Source organism: Nomascus leucogenys, chromosome 3, assembly GCF_006542625.1.
Source record: "Nomascus leucogenys isolate Asia chromosome 3, Asia_NLE_v1, whole genome shotgun sequence".
NCBI lineage: Eukaryota > Metazoa > Chordata > Mammalia > Primates > Hylobatidae > Nomascus > Nomascus leucogenys.
The window spans coordinates 108,141,046-108,150,487 of NC_044383.1; the positions used below are offsets into that span (position 1 = coordinate 108,141,046).

Below are 9,442 nucleotides of genomic sequence, written 5' to 3' on the forward strand. Positions count from 1 at the left end.
CCTGACTGTATTGTTCCAATATATTTTATTTAGCTTAAAATATCAAAAAACTCATTTCAACATGTAATCAATATGAAAATTATTTAGATATTTTACTTTTTTTTTTTCCTATACTAAGTCTGCAATCTGATGTGTACTTTTACACTTCAAGTCAAACTAGCTAAAATTTGAGAGCTTAATCGCAAGATGTGGCTAATGGTTACACGTTGGGCAGCATAGTTCTAGAATATGCTTCTGTGCTATTGTTTCCCATACAATTGAAAAAGATGTCCACATTTATTTCTACTGCAGCCATTGGTACCATAATGAGGAAAGGCCAGCTGCTGAAATCTCTGTAAAGTTTTAATAGATTCATTAAGTAAGATCTAACCAAGTGCTTCAGTTCTCTCCAAGCCTCTGCTCACTGCAGCTGCAGTTGCTAGATTAAGCTCAGCTTTGATACAATGTGACTGGGTTCATGCTGCTGCTCTTATTGCTGCCATCATTATACAACCTTGTCCAGGCTCACTGTGGCCAGACGCAGGAAGAACTCTTTTTCCTTTCATATCAAGTACAGCCAAGTGTGCTCAAGCCAAAACTGACTCGACATCTCAGTCCCACAGCTTTTGTCAGATTCACTCACTTGTATTCTTTCTGTTTTTCTTACTCTGGGTAACTCTAATGATCAGAAAGCATCCTTCTAGGCCAAGTACCTGTAAATGCTAATAATAATAATAAGTAACAAGTAGCTATAAATGCTAGAATAATATATATATATGAGTTTTTAAATTTATTTTTTTGAGACAGGGTCTCACTGTTGCCCAGGCTAGAGTGCAGTAGTGCGGTTATAGCCCACTGCAGCCTCAAATTCCTGTACTCCAGCAATCCTCCCTCCCACCTCAGTCTCCTGAGTAGCAGGGACCACAGGTGCACAGCACAATGTCTGGCTAATTTTTTAATTTTTTGTAGAGATGGGGTCTCTCTATGTTGCCCAGGCTGTTTTTGAACTCTTGGACTCAAGCAATCCTTCTGCCTTGGCCTCTCAAAGTGTTGAGAATACAGGTGTGAGCCACCCCACCACAGCCAGCTGAATACTTTTTTTTTTTTTTTTTTGAGATGAAGTCTCGCTGCTGTCGCCCAGGCTGGAGTGCAATGGCACGATCTTGGCTCACTGCAACCTCCATCTCCTGGGTTTAAGTGATTCGTGATTCTCCTGCCTCAGCCTCCCGAGTAGTTGGGATTACAAGTGCATGACCCACCCCTGGCTAATTTTTGTATTTTTAGTAGAGACAGCGTTTTACAATGTTGGCCGGGCTGATCTCGAACTCCTGACCTCAGGCGATCCGCCCACCTTGGCCTTCCAAAGTGCTGGGATTACAGGCATGTGCCACCGCACCTGGCCCCGAATAATATTTTTAAAATAAGGTTTTAACAGACAGGACAAACAAATTTGTGGAGAATTAATAAACCAAGCTTTAGTGTCATGAGAATAGCATAAGTTTTCTTAAATTTTCATATGTAGTAAACCACAAAGATTATACTATAGATTCTGATAATTTCCAGCTCATCTTTACTAGAGAGTGATTGATAGTAGATCTAACCTAAGATGATTTTGTTGATTTTTCAAATTGTGTTGCTTGGACCTAATGCATCTGCAGAGCCTGCTGCTGGGAGCTCTGGGGCAGAGGAGAGAGGCAGGTGTGGATAAAGGGTAGCAGGCAGCAGGGCATCGACTTCTCATTCTCCTCTTCCCAAACCCCCATCATTGTCTTCCATTGTTTTTCTTTCAATGCTTCTGGGCAAGATCTGGTATGGATAAATGGTTTCTGTGCCCAATTTTTAAAAGCCCACCTACCTAAGGGAATTGTCTCTGTTTTGATTCAGTCTGCATATTTTTTGTGCTCCCCATATTACATTTTTATCCTGCCATCTGTTCTGAGATGTCCACTTTTTCCTTAGAGGCTTTACTACTAAGTACTGTCTTTGCTTGTGCAACTGTTCAAAGAAAAATCTTTCAGTACCACATCTTTTAAGCTCATTTTTATTGTGTGTGTGTGTGTGTTTTTTTTTTTTTGCTTTCTGTTTATTTAAGTAATATTCTTACTGTGGGGGAAGAAACTAAACAGAAAAAAAGGACATAGAAGTCATCCATAATCGCATCACACAGAGATAAAAATGTTAACATTTTGATAAATTTCCTCCTGAATTTTAGTTCATGTATATTTTAAAGTAAATTTGAATCATCTTTTATGTGCTTTTCATTATTGTGATCTTGTGTCTATTTCATTAAGGCATAATCATTATTAACTTTAAAATTCTTTTTTTTAAATTTTTTAAATTATACTTTAAGTTCTGGGGTACATGTGCAGAACATGCAGGTTTGTTACATAAGTATACACGTGCCATAGTGGTTTGCTATACTCACCAACCCAACATCTACATTAGGTATTTCTCCTAATGGTATCCCTCCCTACCCCCTGCCCCCTGCCAACCCCTGACAGGCCCCAGTATGTGATATTCTCTTCCTTGTGTGTATGTGTTCTCATTGTTCTACTCCCAGTTATGAGTGAGAACCTGTGGTGTTTGGTTTTTTGTTCTTGTGTTAGTTTTCTGAGAATGATGGTTTCCAGCTTCATCCATGCCCCTGCAAAGGGCATGAACTCATCCTTTTTTATGGCTGCATAGTATTCCATGGTGTATATGTACCACTTTTTGTTTATCCAGTCTATCATTGATGGGCATTTGGGTTGGTTCCAAGTCTTTGCTATTGTGAACAGTGCCACAATAAGCATATGTGTGCATGTGTCTTTATAGTAGAATGATTTATCATCATTTGGGTGTATACCCAGTAATGGGAGTGCAGGGTCAAATGGTATTTCTTATTCTAGATCCTTGAGGAATTGCCACACTGTCTTCCACAATGGTTGAACTAATTTACACTCCCACCAACAGTGTGAAAGCATTCCTATTTCTCCACATCCTCGCCAGCATCTGTTTCCTGACTTTTTTATGGTTGCCATTCTAACTGGTGTGAGATGATATCTCACTGTAGTTTTGATTTGCATTTCTCTAGTGACGAGTGATGATGAGCCTTTTTTCATATATTTGTTGCCTGGATAAATGTCTTCTTTTGAGAAGTGTCTGTTCACATTCTTTGCCCACTTTTTGATGGGGTTGTTTTTTTCTTGTAAATTTGTTTAAATTCTTTGTAGATTCTGGATATTAGCCCTTTGTCAGATGGATAGATTGCAAAAATTTTCTCCCATTCTGTAGGTTGCCTGTTCACTCTGATGATAGTTTCTTTTGCTGTACGGAAGGTCTTTAGTTTAATTAGATCCCATTTGTCAATTTTGGCTTCTGTTGCCATTGCTTTTGGTGTTTTAGTAATGAAGTCTTTGCCCATGCCTATGTCCTGAATGGTATTGCCTAATTTTTCTTCTAGGGTTTTTATGGGTTTTGATCTACATTTAAGTCTTTAATCCATCTTGAGTTAATTTTTGTATAAGATGTAAGGAAAGGATCCAGTTTCAGCTTTCTGCATTTGGCTAGCCAGTTTTCCCAACACCATTTATTAAATACAGAATCCTTTCCCTATTGCTTGTTTTGGTCAGGTTTGTCAAAAATCAGATGGTAGTAGATGTGTGACATTATTTCTGAGGCCTCTATTCTGTTCCATTGATCTAGATATCTGTTTGGTACCAGTACCATGCTGTTTTGGTTACTGTAGCATTGTAGTATCATTTGAAGTCAGGTAGTGTGATGCCTGCAGCTTTGTTTTTTGCTTAGGATTGTCTTGACTATGCAGGCTCTTTTTTGGCTCCATATAAAATTTAAAGTAGTTTTTTCCAATTCCGTGAAGAATGTCAATGGTAGCTTGATGGGGATAGCACTGAATCTATAAATTACTTTGGGCAGTATGGCCATTTTCATGATACTGATTCTTCCTATCCATCAACATGGAATGTTTTTCCATTTGTTTGTGTCCTCTCTTCTTTCCATGAGCAGTGGTCTGTAGTTCTCCTTGAATAGGTCCTTCATATACCTTGTAAATTGTATTCCTAGATATTTTATTCTCTTAGTACCAATTGTGAATGGGAGTTCACTCATGATTTGGCTCTCTGTTTGTCTATTATTGGTGTATAGGAATGCTTGTGATTGTTTGCACATTGATTTTGTATCCTGAGACTTTGCTGTAAGTTGCTTATCTGCTTGAGGAGATTATGGGCTGAGACTCTGGGGTTTTCTAAATATACAATCATGTCATCTGCAAACAGAGACAATTTGACTTCTTCTTTTCCTAATTGAATACTCTTTATTTCTTTCTCTTGCCTGATTGCCCTTGCCAGAACTTCCAACACTATGTTGAATAGGAGTGGTGAGAGAGGGCATCTTTGTGCCAGTTTTCAAAGGGAATCTAGTTTTTGCCCATTCAGTATGATATTGGCTGTGGGTTTGTCATAAATAGCTCTTATTGAGATACGTTCCATCACTGCCTAGTTTGTTGAGCGTTTTTAGCATGAAGGGCTGTTGAATTTTATCAAAGGCCTTTTCTGTAACTATCGAGATAACCATGTGGTTTTTGTCGTTGGTTCTGCTTATCTGATGGATTACATTTATTGATTTGCATATGTTGAACAAGCCTTGCATCCCAGAGATTAAACTGACTTGATTGTGGTGGATAAGCTTTTTGCTGTGTTGCGGGATTATCTTTGCCAGTATTTTATTGAGGATTTTCACATCGATTTCATCAGGAATATTGGCCTGAAATTTTCTTTTTTTGTTGTGTCCCTGCCAGGTTTTGGTATCAGGATGATGCTGGCCTCATAAAATGAGTTAGGGAGGAGTCCTTCTTTTTCTATGGTTTGGAATAGTTTTAGAAAGAATGGTGCCAGCTCCTCTTTGTATCTCCAGTAGAATTCAGCTGTGACTGTGGTCCTGGGCTAATTTTGGTTGGTAGCTATTAATTGCTGCCTCTATTTCAGAACTTGCTCTTGGCCTTCTCAGGGATTCTTCTTCTTCCTAGTTTAGTTTTGGGAGGGTGTATGTGTCCAGTAATTTATCCATTTTTTTCCAGATTTTCTAGCTTATTTGCATAGACGTGTTTATAGTATTCTTTGATGGTAGTTTGTATTTCTGTGGGATTGGTGGTGACATCCCCTTTATCATTTTTTATTGCATCTATTTGATTATTCTCTCTTGCTTTCTTTATTGGTCTGGCTAGTGGTCTATCTATTTTGTTGATCTTTTCAAAAAACTAGCTCCTGGATTCATTGATTTTTTGAAGGGTCTTTCATGTCTCTCCTTCAGTTCTGCTCTGATCTTAGTTATTTCTTGTCTTCTGCTAGCTTTTGATTTTGTTTGCACTTTCTTCTCTAGTTCTTTTTATTGTGATGTTAGCGTGTCGATTTTAGATCTTTCCTGCTCTCTCTTGTAGGCATTTAGTGCTATAAATTTCCCTCTACACACTGCTTTAAATGTGTCCCAGAGATTCTGGTACATTCTGTCTTCGTTCTCATTGGTTTCAAAGAACATCTTTATTTCTGCCTTCATTTCATTATTTATCCAGTAGTCATTCAGGAGCAGGTTGTTTAGTTTCCATGTAGTTGTGCAGTTTTGAGTGAGTTTTTTAATCCTGAGATCTAATTTGATTGCACTGTGGTCTGAAAGACTGTTTGTTGTGATTTCTGTTCTTTTGCATTTTCTGAGGAGTGTTTTATTTTCAATTATGTTGTCAATTTTAGAATAAATGTTATGTGGTGCTGAGAAGAATGTGTATTCTGTTGATTTGGAGTGGAGAGTTCTGTAGATGTCTATTAGGTCGGCTTGGTCCAGAGCTGAGTTTAAGTCCTGGATATCCCTGTTAATTTTCTGTCTCATTGATCTGTCTAATACTGACAGTAGGGTGTTAAAGTCTCCTGCTACTATTGTGTGGGAGTCTAAGTCTCTTTGTAGGTCTCTAAGAACTTGTTTTAGAAATGTGAGTGCTCCTGTATTGGATGCATATGTATTTAGGAGAGCTCTTCTTGTTGCATTGATCCCTTTACCATTATGTAATGACCTTCTTTGTCTCTTTTTAGCTTTGTTGGTTTAAAGTCTGTTTTATCAGAGACTAGGATTGCAATGCCTGCTTTTTTTGCTTTCCATTTGCGTGGTAAATATTTCTCCATCCCTTTATTTTGAGCCTGTGTGTGTCTTTGCATGTCAGATGGGTCTCCTGAATACAGCATACCAATGGGTCTTGACTCTTTATCCAATTTGCCAGTCTGTGTCTTTTAATTGGGGCATTTAGCCCATTTACATTTAAGGTTCATATTGTTATATGTGAATTTGATTCTGCCATTAAGATGCTAGCTGGTTATTTTGCCCATTACTTGTTGCAGTTTCTTCATAGTGTTGATGGTCTTTACAAGTTGGTATGTTTTTGCAGTGGCTGGTACCAGCTGTTCCTTTCCATATTTAGTGCTTCCTTCAGGAGCTCATGTAGGGTGGGCCTGGTGGTGACAAAATCTCTCAGCATTTCCTTTACTCTAAAGGATTTTATTTCTCCTTTGCTTTGGAAGCTTAGTTTGCCTGGATATGAAATTCTGGTTTGAAAATTCTTTTTTTTTTTTTCTTTCTTCAGATGGAGTCTCACTCTGTGGCCCAGGCTGGAGTGCAGTGGCACAATCTTGGCTAACTGCAACCTCCGCCTCCTGGGTTCAAGCGATTCTTCTGCCTCAGCCTCCTGAGTAGCTGGGATTACAGGTGTGTGCCACAATGCCCGACTAATTTTTGTATTTTTAGTAGAGACAAGGTTTCACCATGTTAGTTAGGCTGGTCTCGAACTCCTGACCTCATGATCCGCCCACCTCAGCCTCCCAAAGTGCTGGGATTACAGGCATGAGCCACTGCACCTGGTCCAAAAATTTTTTTCTTTAAGAATGTTGAATATTGGCCCCCTCTCTCTTCCGGCTTGTAGGGTTTCTGCTGAGAGATCTGCTGTTAGTCTGATGGGCTTCCCTTTGTGGGTAACTCGACCTTTCTCTCTGGCTGCCCTTAACATTTTTTTCTTCATTTCAACCTTGGTAAATCTGACGATTATGTGTCTTGGGGTTGCTCTTCTCGAGGAGTATTTTTGTGGTGTTCTCTGTATTTTCTGAATTTGAACGTTGGCTTGCCTTGCTAGGTTGGGGAAGTTCTCCTGGATATTATCCTGAAGAGTATTTTCCAACTTGGCTCCATTCTCTCCATCACTTTCAGGTACACCAAGCAAACGTAGATTTTGTCTTTTCACATAGTCCCATATTTCTCAGAGTCATTGTTTCTTTTCACTCTTTTTTCTATAACCTTGTCTTCTCACTGTATTTCTTTGAGTTGATCTTCAGTCTCTGATATCCTTTCTTCTGCTTAATCAATTCAGCTGTTGATACTTGTGTATGCTTCACGAAGTTCTCGTGCTGTGTTTATCAGCTCCATCAGGTCGTTTATGTTCTTCTCTAAACTGGTTACTCTAGTGAGCAATTCGTCTAACCTTTTTTCAAGGTTCTTTTTATTTCATTTTCTGGGATCTCTCTCTCTCTCCTTATATATATGTGTGTGTGTGTGTGTGTGTGTGTGTGTGTTTGTGTGTGTCTACACACACACACACTTTCCTGTGTGCTATAACACAGTTCCTTTGAGTGCTATAACAAAGTATCATAGACTGGGTGGCTTATAAGCAACAGAAATTTATTTCTCACAGGTCTAGAGGCTGAATGTCCAATATTAGGGTGCCAGCATGGTTGGGTTCTGGTCAGGGCCCTCTTCACAGTTGCTGACTGTATCAATTCATTCTCACACTGCTATAAAGAACTACCCAAGACTGGGTAATTCATGAGGAGGTTTAATTAACTCACAGTTTTGTGGGCTGTACATGAAGCATGGCTGGGGAGGCCTCAGAAAACTTAAAATCATGGCAGAAGGCAAAGGGGAAGCAAGCATGAGTTACTATGGTGGGGCAGGATAGAGAGAGCAAAGGGGGAAGTGCCATGCACTTTTAAACTATCAGATCTCGTGAGAACTCACTATCATGAGAACAGCAAGGAGGAACTCTGCCCCTATGATCCAATCACCCCTCACCAGGTCCCTCCCCCAACATTGGGAATTATAATTCAACATGAGATTTGGGTGGGGAGGCAAACCATATCACACTCTTTTTACTTATGCGAATTTCTGCAGCCAGCTCCCCAGAAAATGGATTTTTCCTTTATACCACATGGCTGCAAATTTTCCAAACTTTTATGCTCTGCTTCCCTTTTAAATATACGTTCCAGTTTCAGACAATCTTTTTGTTCATGCATGTGGGCATATGCTATTAGAAGCAGCCAGAGCACATATTTTTTATTTTTAAATTTTTTGTTTTCAAAAATCAAATACAGTCATGTTCCTTAACTCCATACAGCAACAGCAGAATGGCATAAGTCAATTGTGCAACAGAGAGAGCCAGGAATTTTCTTGCACTACAGCGTAACCAAGAATGGGGAAAATTCCCATCCAAAGTTTTAAATATAGTGCTACAGATCACCTCTTGAATGCTTTGCTGCTTAGAAATTTCTTTCACTAAATAACCTAAATCATCTCTCTCAAGTTCTCTAGAGAAAGGGCAAAATGCCACCGGTCTCTTTGCTAAAGCTTAGTAAAAGTGGCCTTTACTCCAGTTAGTTCCCAACGAGTTCTTCATCTCCATCTGAGACCACCTCAACCTGGACTTCATTGTCCATATCAGTATCAGCATTTTGGTCAAAACTATTCAACAAGTCTCTAGGAAGTTCCAAACCTTTCCTCCTCTTCCTGTCTTCTTCTGAGCCTTCCAAACTGTTCCAACCTCTGTCTGTTTTCCAGTTCTGAAGCTGTTTCCACATTTTCAGATATCTTTATAGCAATGCCCCACTTCTCTGATACCAATTTTCTATATTAGCCCATTTTCACACTGTTATAAAGAACTACCTGAGACTGGGTAATTTATGAAGAGGTTTAATTGATCAGTTTTGCAGGCTGTGTGGGAAGCATGGCTGGGAAGTCCTCAGGAAACTTACAATCGTGGCAGAAGGTGAAGGGGAAGTGTCTTCACATGGCCAGGAGAGGCAGAGAGAAGAGGGAAGTGCCATAAACTTTTAAACCATCAGATCTCATGAGAACTCATTCACTATCACAGGAACAGCAACGGGGAAATTTGCCCCCATGATCCAATCACCTCCCACCAGGTCCCTCCCCCAATATTGGGAACAATTCAACATAAGATTTGTGTGGGGACAAAGATTCAAACCATATCACAGACTGTCAACTTCTCATTGTATCTTTACATGGTAGAAAGACAGTGAGAGAGCTCTCTGAGATCTGTTTTATGTCACTAACCCCACTCATGAGGGCTCTACCCTCATGACCTACTCACCTCCCAAGAGTCTCACCTCCTAATACTGCCACATTGGGAGTTAGGATTCCAACA

The 9,442-nt window shown here is 39.5% G+C and overlaps 1 non-coding gene across 1 annotated transcript; it reads right to left on the reverse strand.

Moving 5' to 3' along the window:
- Positions 1-8,375: 8,375 nt before the first annotated feature.
- On the reverse strand, positions 8,376-8,512 carry LOC115834561. Its single transcript, XR_004029501.1, has one exon. It is a non-coding gene; the product is annotated as a small nucleolar RNA SNORA46 (small nucleolar RNA).
- Positions 8,513-9,442: the final 930 nt, after the last annotated feature.